Raw genomic sequence first — 14,130 nt, 5'->3', positions numbered from 1 at the left:
ACCACCTCACCCCTGGAGGTATACACTTACCACTTAACAAAATTAGTAATATACCCTCAACATTCGAACACATGTCACTATTTGGATGTTTGTCCCTTTGTTCCAGTGCTAGAGATAGACAGGTCAAGACAGAAACCCTGCCTCCTTTGCACTTGGTCATCACTCAGCAAGCAGTCCACCTGTTAGCAAGTGCTAGACTGTAGGGTACAGACAGGCAGACCAGTAGAGTTGCTGCCAGAAATCAGAGTCTGTTTGACAGATGGTGAGGGCTGGTAGGATTTGAAGAGGCAGAGGACCGTTGGTGGCAGTGGTTGGGTCTAGCATGAGTCAGGGCAGAGCTGGCAAGGAACACAGTGGGGGTCAGGACTGGCTGGTCTGAGGCAGAGTGTTCTTTAGCCAAGGGGAGGCATCTCCAAGGTGTGCTTTATCACCCTGGCTAGGCCTTGCTGTAATGCTGCTCCATATCCAGCTTTAACTCCGAGTGCTTACCCAGGTGGCTGACACAGTGAAGCTAGAACTCCTACCTGAAGGGCAGCAAATCACAAGCTGAGGGGTCTCTCCTGGGTTGGCAGAACTCTCACAGGGTGTTTAAGCTCTGGACATCAGACTGCTGGAGCGGACTCAGTTATTCATCTTTTTTTGCCTTCAGATGGACTGCCCTTGGTAACCTGGAGATAATCAGAATTAACTGTCCGTGTTGCATGTAGCTTCTTTTCTCCCTAAGCCTTTTCAAAAAGTAGAATGTGGTTTGCTTCTCCTCTGTTCCTGTGAAGTAGAAGCAAGTGAAATGACTAACCCCAACCAACATATACATACTCATGAATGCAGAAAGTTCCTTAGGAACTGAGGCCTAGAGATGCAAAGTGACAGTGGTTCCATCACACAGCCTGTCAGTGGCCCAACCCAGCCAAGAATACATGTGCTCTTCTTCTCTCCCAGATGGAGTGCCCGGCCTGCCGGCACCCTGCTTGCCTCCCAGAGACAGGCTCACCTCTTGCACAAAACCTTTCCTCCGGCCCTCCTTCTCTGCATCTGTCTGACAAGACAGCATTTTCAGGCAGGGTCAGCTACTGACTGACAGCAGCTGAAACGTGAATGGAAGTGGGATGAAAAACAGCCCGCAGATGGGTTCTGGATGAAAAGGGGGACGGGCAGATGACTGTTTCTTCTCACTCAGCACCTTCTTGGTTGGGACAGTGTTGTGTCTGTCTGTATAGCTGCAGAGTGATCTACTGAATCTGCTTCAGGAATTTCCTGGCCCAGGACCCCATGAGGATTGGCCTGGGGGTCGGAGTAGGGAGGCCACTAGTTGTGCTAAAGAGTCTCCTTGAAGATTCCAAATGGGAAAGCCCTCCCCGCATTGGCCCCCTGCTTTAGCTCAGCTGTCTGGCAGACCTACTGCATCTCCCAAGGCAGATACCCCGTGGACAAGATGATAACTGGGGATCCACCCCCACAACCCCTTTGAGCTTCTCCTTTGGCTTTTTCATTTACTTTGCTATTCTTGACCTGCCTCCCTGTCACCAGGATATACAGCACCTTCATTTTGTCCAGGCTTGCCCGGTGTTGATACTCAGCCTTTGTGTCTGCATTGTAGGAAGTTTCATCTTTTATGGTTTTGGGAAACAGCTTTATCTGAGGTATAATTCCCATACTATTTATCCTTTTAAAGAGTACAGTTAAGTTGGTTTTAGTGTATTTACAAGATATTGCAACCACCGCCACTCTCTAATTCCAGAATATTTTCATCATCCCCAAAAGGAAGTCCCATACCCGCTGACAGTTAGCTGTCCATTTTCCCCTCCCCTCTGGTCCTGGCATGCACTGAGCTTCTTTCTGTCTCTGTGGATTTGCCTATTGTGGATACTTCATAAATATGAAATCATACAGTATGTGACCTTTTGTGTCTGGCTTCTTTTACTAAGCATAATGTTTTCAAGGTTCATCCATTCTAACTGAAATATATGTCATTGTATGATACACCACATTTTGTTTATCAATTCGTCCATTAATGGGTACTGGGTGGTTTCCACCTTTTGACTATTGTGAATAATGCTGCTCTAAACATTCATGTACAGGGATCTGTTTGAATCCCTCCTTTCAGTTCTCTTCAGTTTATACCTAGAAGTGGGATTACTGGTTCATATAGTGACTCTAGGTTTAACTTTGGAGGAACTGCCCAGCTTTTTGGCACAGCAGCTGTACCACATGACATTTTTGCATTCCCACCAGTAGCACAAAATTTCCATTTTTTCCACACCATTGCCAACAATTTATTATTATCTTTTTTGTTATAACCATCCTGGAGGGTACAAAGTGGTGTCTCACTGTGGTCTTTGTTCTCCCCACCACTACTACCTTGCTCTTTATTGGTTGTTCCAATCTTCAGTATTCATTACCATGAACTTATTAAGCCTTTGGGAAAGTCAGGGCCCTACCCTAACCAGTGCTTGAAGTTGGGCCATATCGAGCACTCTGGCAAAGCAGAAAAGAAGAGAGGTTAGGGACACAGTGAACTTGCCACCTTTGGAAGCTCTACTGTAGCAGGAGCAGTCTGCTCTACCAGTCCTTTTTCTTTCCTCCAAAGAGACCTTTGAGTGCAAAAGTATTAGTAATACTTAGACAAGGCTTCCCTGAAGAGATGAGACTAGAGCTGGGCCATGGAGAGTGGACAGAAGCAAAATTGGATGAAGGTTGAAAGGGGAGAGGCATTCTGAACTGAAAAATATGAACTACTTTTCCAAGGAACAGCTCAGTTACTGAACCAAAACAAAGATGAAAATCAAACCAATCAACAGTGGCTTTTGTTTAGTGTGCAGCAGGAGAGGAGACTGGAAATGATGGCCCGAATGCAGGGGGAGAATCGGTTTCTTTTCCCTTCGGGACCGCTCAATCACAGACACACTGGTGACACTTCTGACCCATAAACCCACCTCCCTGAAACCCTCAGAAAATCCAACACAGAGACTATGAGTTTGATAGATGGCTTTGACCAGAATTCAGGTACTCAGCTAAAGAAGTCTCTCCTGGTGGGCTTCCCACTGAAATGAGGGAGAGGGGCGGGGAGGGCAGACGGGTTGGTTGGAAGCTGAGGCATAGAAGGATTCTTAGTGAACATGATGACAGAAGTGACTGTAGTCACCACTCAGAATCTGGCAATATTTGAGAAGTCCTACAGGGCAGTGAAAGACAGTCATCTTAGTTTGGGCTGCTGTAATAAAAATATCAAAGACTAATGGCTTAAACAACAAACATTTATTTCTCACAGTTCAAGGGGCTGGAAAGTCAAGGTGCCAGCAAACCTGTTGAGAGATCACTTCGTGGTTCAGGGATAGTCATCTTCATCCTGTGTTCTCATAGCTGAAAGCAGAGATCATCTTCCCATTGTCTCTTATAAGGGCACAATCCCATTCATGAAGGCCACAACTCCCACAGACCTCACCTCACATTGGGGATTAGGTTTCCAACATAGGGATTTGGTGAAAAGGACACAAACATTCAGTCTATAACAGGCACTGTAAGGACTAGGCAGCCCGACTAGGCAGCCCCAGATTGTTTCCATTACCGACCTGCTTTCTGCCTTCCAGAAACCCTATCATTACAGATAATAGTAATATAACAATAACAGCATTCAATGAGCACCTGTATGCACCTGGTACTATGCTGAGCACATTATGTGTCTTACCTCATTTCATCTTTACAACAACCTATGAGATGGGTATTATCAGCCCCATTTTATAGATGGGTGAACTGAGGCTCAGGAATGTTAAATTATTTGCTCAGCTATTAAGTGGTAACTAGTAGTGGAGGTGGAGAAGGCAATGGCACCCCACTCCAGTACTCTTACCTGGAAAATCCCATGGATGGAGGAGCCTGGTGGGCTGCAGTCCATGGGGTTGCTAAGAGTCGGACACGACTGAGCAACTTCACTTTCACTTTTGACTTTCATGCATTGGAGAAGGAAATGGCAACCCACTCCAGTATTCTTGCCTGGAGAAGCCCAGGGACCGGGGAGCCTGGCGGGCTGCCCTCTATGGGGTCGCACAGAGTTGGACACGGCTGAAGCGACGCAGCAGCAGCAGCAGTGGTGGAGGTGGAATTTGAGCAGTTTGGACACTGGACAGCTCTCAGAGGCTGTGTTTTCAGTGATTGCCCCCACATTGAGCCTTAAATTCTGGAATGTTTCACACTACTTGCCCTGTCCTCTATAGCCTCATTATAAATAAAGCAGCAAAGGCCCAAAGTATAATTTAATTATCTAGAAAAAGAACCTATTTTCAGGATTTCCCTGGCAGTCCAGTTAAGACTCTCTGCTTCCACTGCAGCGAGTATGGGTTCTATCCCTGGTGGGGCAACTAACATCTCGTATGCCACAGGGCCAAAAAAAAAAAAAGAACCTACTTCCTATTTTCCAATGTTGTCTTCCATGGGCACTGTGGTATGAATTAGTCAATAAGTGCTAAACTTCTCCCACCCCCAGCAAGGCCTCAATGTGATAGGACACAGAACAGTTAAGTTTTTATGGAGGAGGAGATTTTGGGAAAGATCTTAAAATCATAGTCCTCTGCCTAAGGAAAACAGGTCTAGATAAGTCGACACTTTGAGCAGCCCAGGGCAAAAGAAGTCATAATGTTTGGAGCGCTGAAAGGAAGAAATCTAAATGGTAGGCTTTAGCTGATGGACCTGTTTGAAGCAATACCTTTGATTTCAGTGAGCCTCCCAAGGAAAAACTCACCTGCATGCCCATGGCCTCAGAGGGTGAGCAAGTTCCTTTTTAGAAGGGAGCTATAGACACCCACTGTTTGGGATGTATTACTTGTGCAAGATGAGTCACATCCCTGCTGTAGGCTCTGACCTAGCCTAATCAGGATGAGGGCCCGGCTGTTCTTCCTTCCACTACAGTGGTGCTCCATGGAGGAGCACAGGAGATTTCCCATCAGCACCCTTATTTAAAACTATCTGTTTCAGAAAGCAATGTAATAGCCCCCCACTCTCCCCAAAGGGGATAAATAGTGTCCGTAGGAGACAGCCATCTCATTGTAGTCACACTGGGAACATGGAGTTCTAGCTAAGGTCTGTCCCAGTAGTAGGAATTGAGTTGGGTTTCTATGACCAGGTCTGTAGGACTGATTTTCTATGGTTGCTTCTTTTTTTTAATTTTTTCCATATGATCTCTTGCTTTTATTTATTTTTTAAAAAATTTTTTACTGGAGTATAGTTGCTTTACAGCTAGTTTGTACTGTACAGCAAAGTGAATCAGCCACATGTGTGCATATGCATTAGTGCGTGAGGACTAAGTTGCTTCAGTTGTGTCTGACTCTTTTCGACCCAAAAGACTGTAGACTGCCAGTCTCCTCTGTCCTTGGATCCTCCAGCAAGAATACTGAAGTGGAATACCATGCCCTCCTCCAGGGGATTTTCTCGACCCAGGAATCGAACCTGCATCTCCTGCGTCTCCTGCATTTCAGGCAAATTCTTTCACACTGAGCCATGGAAGAAGTCTGTGTATGCATATATCCCCTCTTTTTTTAATTTCTTTCCCATTTAGGTCGCCACAGGGCATTGAGTAGAGTTCCCTGTGCTGTACAGCAGGTTCTCATCAGTTACCTGTTTTGTACATCGTGACATATATATGTCAATCCCAATCTCCCAATTCATCCCACCTCCCTTCTTACTTACACTCCTGATATCCATCCATTTGTTCTCTATATTGGAAGGGACCCAAAATAGTCATCAAGTCTAGCCCCTGGCCTTGAATTATAATTTTTTTTAAGTATAAACTCTTCAAATTTAGTTTTTTAATGCAAAATACATTTGTATCATTTAAGAATGTAAATGCTTATGTGTATATATGTATATATGATGTATATATATGTGTGTGTGTATATATGTATATATATATGTGTATATGTGTATATATGATCATATGTATTTATGTTCATAGCTGTGCTGTGCTTAGTCGCTCAGTTGTGTCTGACTCTTTGTAACCCCATGGACTATAGCCTACCAGGCTCCTCTGTCCATGGGGATTTTCCAACCAGGAATACTGGAATGGGCTGCCATGCCCTCCTCCAGGGGATCTTCCCAACCCAGGGATCAAACCCAAGTCTCCCCCATTGCAGGCAGGTTCTTTACCGTCTGAGCCACCAGGGAAGCCCAAGCCAACTACTGAAGTGGGTAGCCTATCCCTTCTCCAGGGGACCTTCCCAACCCAGGATTCGAACCAGGATCTCCTGCATTGCAGGCAGATTCTTTACCAGCTGAGCTACCAGGGAGGTCCTTATGTTCATAGAGGTATGTGTAAAAGTATGCAGTAAGATGTCTAATTCACTCCTGTCCCACAATCCATCCAATTCTTACCCTTCCCCTCAAAACGTAGCACCCCCTTATAACTTTTAGTATTTTCCTATGTATCCTTCCTGATTTTCTTTATGAATGTGAGTATAAACTCTTCCAAAAATATATTCTTTTTACAAAAAACACAGTGTATTATCTGAATCATTTTTCACTTTGCAGTTTTTTTCATTAAATAATCTATTTTTTGTATTAGTACATAGAAAGCTTACTCATTCTTTTATACAGCTGCATACTTTTTCATTGCATTAATCAGCCATCATGTATTTAACCAGATGTCTACTGATGGACACAGAAGTTGTTTCCAATCTTTTGCCATCACAAATGATGGTACAATGAATAACTTAGATTTTTCACACATGGAGTATATCTGTAGTGTGAATTCTTAAAAGTAGGATTGCTTGGTGAAAAATACGTATATTTTAAAACTGAATGATATTGCTAAATAGCCTCCATAGTATTTGTATAAATTTTCCACAGCTTTACTGAGAGAGTTTATTAATCAAACTTTTGAATTTTTGCAAATCTGATAATTTAGTGTAGTTTTCTTTCAGTTAATGTGTGACATATTTGTTTCAGGTGTGCAACATAATGATTCAACATCTGTTTATATTTCAAAAATGACCAACTCAGTAAGTTTAGTTAACATCTATATATTTAAAAATTTATATATACAAATTTTTTTATGTTGAGGACTTTTAAGATTTATTCTCTTAGCAACCTTAAAATATACAGTTCAGTTCAGTTCAGTTGCTCAGTCGTGTCCGACTCTTTGTGACCTCATGAACCACAGCATGCCAGGCCTCCCTGTCCATCACCAACTCCGGGAGTCCACACAAACCCATGTCCATTGAGTCAGTGATGCCATCCAACCATCTCATCCTCTGTCATCCCCTTCTCCTCCTGCCCTCAATCTTTCCCAGCATCAGGGTCTTTTCAAATGAGTCAGTTCTTCACATCAGGTGGCCAAAGTACTGGAGTTTCAGCTTCAACATCAGTCCTTCCAATGAATACCCAGGACTGATATCCTTTAGGATGGACTGGTTGGCTCTCCTTGCAGTCCAAGGGACTCTCAAGAGTCTTCTCCAACACCACAGTTCAAAAGCATCAATTCTTCGGTGCTCAGCTTTCTTTATAGTCCAACTCTCATATCCATACATGACCACTGGAAAACCATAGCCTTGACTAGACAGACCTTTGTTGACAAAGTAATACACTCTTATTAACTATAGTCACCATGATGTACATCCCATCCCCATAAATTTTTTATTTTATAAGTCCTCTGAACCTCCTTTACCCATTTCACCCACTCCCCTAACCCCCTGCCTTTGGCAACCACCAATCTGTTCTCTGTATCTACAGGCTTGGGGTTTATTTTTTAGATTCCATGTATAAATGAGATCATATGGTATTTGTCTTTCTCTGTCTGGTTTATTTCATTTAGCATAATGTCCTCAAGGTCCATTGCAAATGGCAAGATTTCATTCTTTTTTATGGCTGAATAGAATTCCATTGTGTATGTATGTTTATGTGTATGTGTGCCTGTGTCTCAAGGGAATTAAAGGGAACATAACATTTCAAGCCCTTTACCTTCATCTCCATATTCCCTGCTCCACCACCACCTCCAAAATGGCCTGTGGATGTGCTGGAACTACACCACTAGAATGAGACAGAACCAGATTAGAAACACTGTCTTCAGGATCAGCCATCAAAAATAAAATAGGAACCAGAGTAACAATAGCAATGACAAAAAGGGGGAGGGCTCAGAGTCGAGGAGATTAGTGATCACGGCTGGGAGCTCTGAAGAGGTTTGCATTTATTTCATAAACACTGAGAGCTGATTTATCTCCTGACTTACAAGAGGCCTTTCTGACTAGCCAAGAACTGGCCTGCTAAGGAAGTAGAAATTTGATGGTGGGGAGAGTGGAGAAGAGAGCCACCAGCATGAAGACTTTGGGTTTCAGAGGATAGGAAGAGGGGCAGTGCCAGGAGGGGAGAGAATGGTGTACCAGAGGACATGGGAAAGGACCACAGACTTCTTGGTAAAAATTACCAGTCACTCTGAAGGGGGAAAAAACATGTCATCAGGTTATTCACACTAAGATATTACTGACAATGTGTATCCTCACAGAGAAGTTTTGGGATTATAATACCTGATTGTCAATAGACAGGGCTTCCCAGGTGGCGCTAGTGGTAAAGAACCTGTCTGCCAGTGCAGGAGACATAAAAGATGTGAGTTCGATTCCTGGGTCAGGAAGATCCCCTGGATGAGGTCATGGCAACCCAATCCAGTATTCTTGACTGGAAAATACCATGGAAATAGGAGCCTCGCTAGCTACAGTCCTTGGGGTTGCAAAGAGTTGGATGTGACTGAAGTGACTTAGCATGCACACATGGCAATAGACAGTCACTTAATCCAAAAGGATGGACTTCTAATGATGGCATTTTAGGCATCAGTGAAAGAAAAGGTGGTTAGAAACATTGAGTATAAGGGGATGTTTTCAGAGCACCCCAGAAGTCAGAGTTCTACTTACATAGATCATCCCTCACCAGGGGAGAAGGAAGTTTCTTTTTGCAACACAACTGTAATCTGATGGCTGAATGCTTGTCTGTATACCTGGCAGTATCCTTCCACTCCTCCCCAGAGTGCTGTGTGCAATTTAACTGGAAATGGGAAGCTAGAAGCCGTGGAGCCTGGTCACTTCTGTTGGAGCATTCCCCTGAGGGGCCCTGAAGCCAGTCTTTCTTCAGACTAATTTTCTGCCAGTTTTTGGCCAGTAACACAGGATGCCTTCTAAGGATAGCTGGGTAGAAGCCCAACCACCTTGGAAAATCTAAAAAGGTAGAATGTACAGTCCAAGGTGGTTGTTCTTGCCTCTGCAGTTCCTTGCATGCTGTGTTGGCCTTCAGAGATGCCAGGAGAGATCTGAGTTCCATATTCTTAGATAGAAAAGCTGAGGCCCAAAGAGGTAATGTGACTTGTGCAAGGTTATGGGAAGTGGGTGCCCAAGACTGGGTTATGACTCAGTGATCCTGCCACCCCCTAGATTTTAAAAAATTCCTTTAGTGAAAATCAAATGTATTTTAAGGTTACAGCATGCTGATCTGATAGACATGTTGAAATGGTTACCACAGTTAAGCTAATGAACATCATCTCATTTATTTTTTGATGAGAGCATCTGAAATCTACTTTCTTAGCAAATTTTCAGTATACAATACAGTATTATTAATTATAGCCAACATGCTGAACTTTAGATGTCTGGACTTACTCATCCTACATACCTGCAATTTTGTACCCTGTGACCAGTATCTCCCCATTTCTCACACCTCCCTGCCCCTGGTAACCACCATTCTAATCTCTACTTCTATTTATTTCTAAGATTTCACATATAAGTGAGATTATGTCATTTTTTTCTTTCTGTAACTGGCTTACTTAGTAGGATGTCCTCCAGGTTCAACCATGTTGTTGCAAATGGCAGGATCTCCTTTTTAAGGCTGAATAATATTGTGTTGTGTGTGTATGTATATCTATATATATATACATGTATAGGAAATGTGTATATATATATAAGAAATATATGTATGTGTGTATATATACAAGATATATATATATATATATATAGGAAATAAATATATGTATATAGGAAATGGCAACGTACTCCAGTATTCTTGCCTGGAGAATCCCATGGACAGAAGAGCCTAGTGAGCTACAATCCATAGGGTCGTACAGAGTTGGACATGACTGAAGTGACTTAGCACACACAGACACATATATATGCACTACAATTTCATTATCCTTTCATCCAAGGATATGGGGTATAGGATGGACACCACTTAGGCTGTCTCCCTATCTTGGCTATTATGGATAATGTGGCAATAAACCTGAAAGTGCAGATATCTCTTCCAGGGACTGATTTCATTTCCTTTCTGCTCCCCAGTTTTAACACACATGGTGTGAAAAGAGCACAAATCAAGGCACAAAAACTATATTTCCTTGTTGACTCTTCTATTAATAGCAGTGTGACATGGACCAAATCTTTTGAAGTATCAGTAGCCTCATTTTCATAATTCTCACTCCCCCATTCTGTTAGGGATATTAGAAGAATGAAATCATAATAAACGAGAAGTTGTTAAGATAAATTTATTGTGTGTAAAACTAGCATTAAGCATCACCACAATTGGTTTCTTTTTCTTTGATTCTATTTTGTCCTCCTCATTTTTGCTTTCTCCCCATCTCCTGTTGAGTAGATTAATAGACTCCATGCGGGATTTCTCTGAAGACGGTTACAAGAAAGACTCTCAAGGTCAAGGCTCGCTGGAAAACCTCACCCTACACAGTTGCCTCCTCATTGATCCCTCGGTGGAAGACACAGTTCAGAACTCAGCCCACATTCTTTTGAGGCAAAAAAAAATCCCAAACTTTTTTTTTTTCCACTCAATATTCCAAATACTCACCAGCTTCTGTAAGTCATGGCGAATATTATTTTATAGGTCACCCTAGTTTTCCTTCACCACAAAATACAGAGATTTGCTATTATTAGGGCCCAGGGGGCAAATGGCCTGCTTCTGTACTCTCTCCATTGGGTTTCACTCATGTATGCCAGCTGCAGCTGTCTGGTTATGTGTGTACTTTGGGCAGGAATAGGGAGTCAGCCCAGGCCAAAAGGTATGAGTTAGACTCTCGCTCAGATTTAAAACTTTTTCTTTTATAAAACAAAATGAAGGAACTTTCTTTGTATCCTGTAAGGGGTCTTTAATCAGTACTTAACAACAAAGGAGAGATTTACTCAGAAATTGAAGTTAGATCAACTTATATAGCAAAGTATAGAATTGAGTTAGTTAATCTAATCACTGAAGCCAAAGAAAGTGTGATATTTTCTGGGTATTTGAGGCCATACATTCTACAGGGACAACACAGCTTTCATGTTCTGTGGTTTGAGTTTTAAATTAAATGGTCCTTTCCTTGTGACAGGTTTGAAGTGATTGGCATCCTAGGAGGTAAGATTCTTGAATCAGTCAGGTCCTGGTGCTACCATTAACAAGTTGTGTGACCTTGGGAGTCAATTAATTTCTTAAGCCTTAGTTTCCTCATCAGCAAAATGGGCATACTTTAATATCTACATCAGAATGTTCTTAGTAATAACCAATGATGTAAAGCCTAGCATATTATTTGGGGCTCAATAAATGTTAACTCTTATTTTATGATGATGATGGATATTATTATTAGTCCTTATAATTTTTAACTACATTCTGAGAACAATTTTTTTTTTATATTGAGTATCATTTACCACCCCCCCCCCCCATAAAATGGACTCATTTTCATTATAGTTTTGAGTAATGGGAAAGAAAGGATGGTCTCTTAAAAAAACATTTTTATGGAATTATAATTTACCGTATTGTGTTTTTTTTCAGGTATACAGAAAATTGATTCAGTTATACATACATTTTTCAGGTTATTTTCCACTATAGGTTATTATAAGACATTGAACACAGTTCCTTGTATTATATAGTAAATCCTTGTTGCTTATTTACTTTATGTATATTCAGTTCAGTTCAGTTCAGTCACTCAGTTGTGTCTGACTCTTTGCGACCCCATGAATCACAGCACGCCAGGCCTCCCTGTCCATCACCAACTCCTGGAGTTCACTCAGACTCACGTCCATCGAGTCAGTGATGCCATCCAGCCGTCTCATCCTCTGTCATCCCCTTCTCCTCCTGCCCCCAATCCCTCCCAGCATCAGAGTCTTTTCCAATGAATCAACTGTTCACATGAGGTAGCCAAAGTACCGGAGTTTCAGCTTTAGCATCATTCCTTCCAAAGAAATCCCAGGGCTGATCTTCAGAATGGACTGGTTGGATCTCCTTGCAGTCCAAGGGACTCTCAAGAGTCTTCTCCAACACCACAGTTCAAAAGCATCAATTCTTCGGCGCTCAGCTTTCTTCATAGTCCAACTCTCACATCCATACATGACCACTGGAAAAACCATAGCCTTGACTAGACGGACCTTTGTTGGCAAAGTAATGTCTCTGCTTTTGAATATGCTATCTAGGTTGGTCATAACTTTTCTTCCAAGGAGTAAGCGTCTTTTAGTCACCATCTGCAGTGATTTTGGAGCCCCCCAAAATAAAGTCTGACACTGTTTCCACTGTTTCCCCATCTATTTCCCATGAAGTGATGGGACCAGATGCCATGATCTTAGTTTTCTGAATGTTGAGCTTTAAGCCCTTTTTCACTCTCCAGTTTCACTTTCATCAAGAGGCTTTTTAGTTCCTCTTCACTTTCTGCCATAAGGGTGGTATCATCTGCATATCTGAGGTTATTGATATTTCTCCTGGCAATCTTGATTCCAGTTTGTGCTTCTTCCAGCCCAGCATTTCTCATGATGTACTCTGCATATAAGTTAAATAAGTAGGGTGACGATATACAGCCTTGATGTATATTAGTTGGTACCTAGTAATCCCATACTCCTAATTTATCCCTTTCTGCCTCTCCCATTTCTCTTTGATAACTATAAGTTCATTTTCTATTTCTGTGAGTCTGTTTCTGTTTTAATATAAATTCATTTGTATTATTTTTTTAGATTTCACATATAAGTGATAGCATACAGTGTTTGCTTTTCTCTTCCTGACTTACTTCACTTAGTATAATTTCTAGGCCCACCTATGTTGCTGCAAATGGCAATATTTCTTTCTTTTATTATAGATTAGTAGTATTCCATTGCATATTGCATTGGCCAAAAAGTTCTTTAGGTTAGTGAATACTTTGTTCAATGAAGTTCTTAGTAAAAATGAAAAATGTGTCTTTTATTTTTACTTTAACCCAAATGAACTTTTTGGCTTACTCAGTTCCACATCTTATTTATCTTATTTATGTTGATGGACATTTATGTTACCTGCATGTCTTGGCTATTGTAAATAGTGCTGCTATGAATATTGGAGTACAGTGTTCTTTTTGAATTATAGTTTTCTCTGGATATATGCCCAGGAGTGGGATTGCTGGATCATATGACAACTCTATTTTTAGTGTTTAAGGAACCTCCATACTGTTCTCCATAGTGGGCGTACCAATTTACATTCCCACCAACAGTGTAGGAGGGTCCCAGAATGGTCTAACTCTCTAAGCTTCCTTGTCAGGAAACACACCACTCTCCTTATTTCTCTTCCCCCACTATCCCACAGCTCTGCTTGTATCTATTGTTAATCTGTACACTGATGATTAGTTTAATCTGGGCACTTGTTCAATAATAGGTAACTTTTGCTGGTCCTTGAAAATCAGACAGGACTTCAGTAGATGGAAAAGAGGAGAAGGAAGGGGACCATCTTAGTGGAGGGATTGAAAACAAGCAGACTCCAGAGGCTGGAACAAGCACACGCCAAGTGTAATAAAACATGGGAGACGGTAAAGTTACTAGGGTAGTTATAATAGGTGGTTCCTCATCTGAAAAGACTCCCTCCCTCGAGACAAGTTAATACCTTCTTTGTCTAAGACTGGTAGCTCTATCATGGCAGGAGCCTTGTCTTTCTTCACTAATCTCTGCCTAGTACCTATCACAGTGCCTGGTATATAGTGAAGTTGCTCAGTCGTGTCCGACTCTTTTGCAACCCCATGGACTGTAGCCCACCAGGCTTCTTCATCCATGGGATTCTCCAGGCAAGAATACTGGAGTGGGTTACCATTTCCTTCTCCAGGGGATCTTCCCAACCCAAGGATTGAACCCGGGTCTCCTGCATTGGAGGCAGACGCTTTAACCTCTGAGCCACCAGGGAAGCCCACAT

At 42.1% G+C, this 14,130-nt stretch overlaps 1 protein-coding gene across 10 annotated transcripts in view; it reads left to right on the top strand.

The window, feature by feature from the left end:
* Positions 1-14,130, top strand: part of CHRDL1 (chordin like 1) — a 135,691-nt gene that overhangs the window by 71,928 nt on the left and 49,633 nt on the right. The window lies entirely within an intron of this gene.

Source organism: Bos indicus, chromosome X, assembly GCF_029378745.1.
Source record: "Bos indicus isolate NIAB-ARS_2022 breed Sahiwal x Tharparkar chromosome X, NIAB-ARS_B.indTharparkar_mat_pri_1.0, whole genome shotgun sequence".
NCBI lineage: Eukaryota > Metazoa > Chordata > Mammalia > Artiodactyla > Bovidae > Bos > Bos indicus.
This window is presented reverse-complemented; position numbering and strand designations above follow the sequence as displayed.